Source organism: Molossus molossus, unplaced genomic scaffold (assembly GCF_014108415.1).
Source record: "Molossus molossus isolate mMolMol1 unplaced genomic scaffold, mMolMol1.p scaffold_m16_p_4, whole genome shotgun sequence".
Classification (NCBI taxonomy): Eukaryota; Metazoa; Chordata; class Mammalia; order Chiroptera; family Molossidae; genus Molossus; species Molossus molossus.
Window position 1 is genome coordinate 34,743,562 of NW_023425377.1, and position 965 is coordinate 34,744,526.

Here is a 965-nt window from a genome sequence, read left to right on the forward strand (position 1 = left end):
CCCAGTGGGGGGCATGCAGGAGGCAGCTACTCAATGTTCTCTCTCATCAATGTTTCTATGTCTCTCTCCCTCTCCCTCTTTCTCTCTCTCTCTCTAATATCAATAAAGAAACAATTTTATTTATTTTTTAAAATTCTTACCGAGGACATTTTTCGATATTTTGTTCAGATAGAGTGGGAGGGAGAGAGAGAGAGAAACATCGATGTGAAAGGGACACATCGAGTGGTTGTCATCCGCACGACCCAACCAGGACCGGGGACAAACTGCAACCGAGGTACGTGCCCTTAGCGGGAACCGAACCCCGGTCTCTCTGGACCGCAGGCCGATGCTCTAACCGCTGAGCCAAACCGGCCAGGGCTAAAGAAACAATTTTTAAAAAGAAAGAAAGTCCAAAGTCCAAACAACAAGGACACAAAGTCTAGCTTTTCCACCAGATGGGATGGGATGCCTTTCATTCCTTTGAGGTGAACCTGCAGCTGAGAAAAACTAGACAAGGTTATTTTCTCAATAATTCACCCTGCTACATCTAATTCTCAACAAATCTTCATTACTAGTGCTTACAGCTTCTTTTAAATTTGTCTAATAGGTCTTCCAGTTTTTACCAGAAGGACCTAAAAAACAAAACAAAACTTCGTTGCTAGACTGTGAATTTGTTGGCCATGTTTTATTCTCTGTGTACCTCTAGAGTTTAGTAGAGAACCCACACTTACTATGTGGGTGATAAATGCTAGGTAAATGAATGAAGGAAGGATATGGGTTACAGGACCAAGACAATTGTCAAACTATTGGTGGAGAAATAAACACAAGCATCCACTGTGTGCTCAGCCTCATACACTGAGGAAAAAGTACCAAGACATCTCCTTGAAGACTTAACTCTACAAAGGAAACAAAGATCAGCCACACAGATCACTTGCTCTGTCCCACATAAGTGAGAGGTCACTGAGGTGCTTGGTTCAGAAGTAGCT

At 42.8% G+C, this 965-nt stretch overlaps 1 non-coding gene across 1 annotated transcript; it reads left to right on the forward strand.

Annotated features, from left to right (window-relative positions):
- Positions 1-551: 551 nt before the first annotated feature.
- On the forward strand, positions 552-615 carry LOC118616653. The gene has a single exon (XR_004956638.1). It is a non-coding gene; the product is annotated as a U7 small nuclear RNA (small nuclear RNA).
- The last annotated feature ends 350 nt before the right edge of the window (positions 616-965 follow it).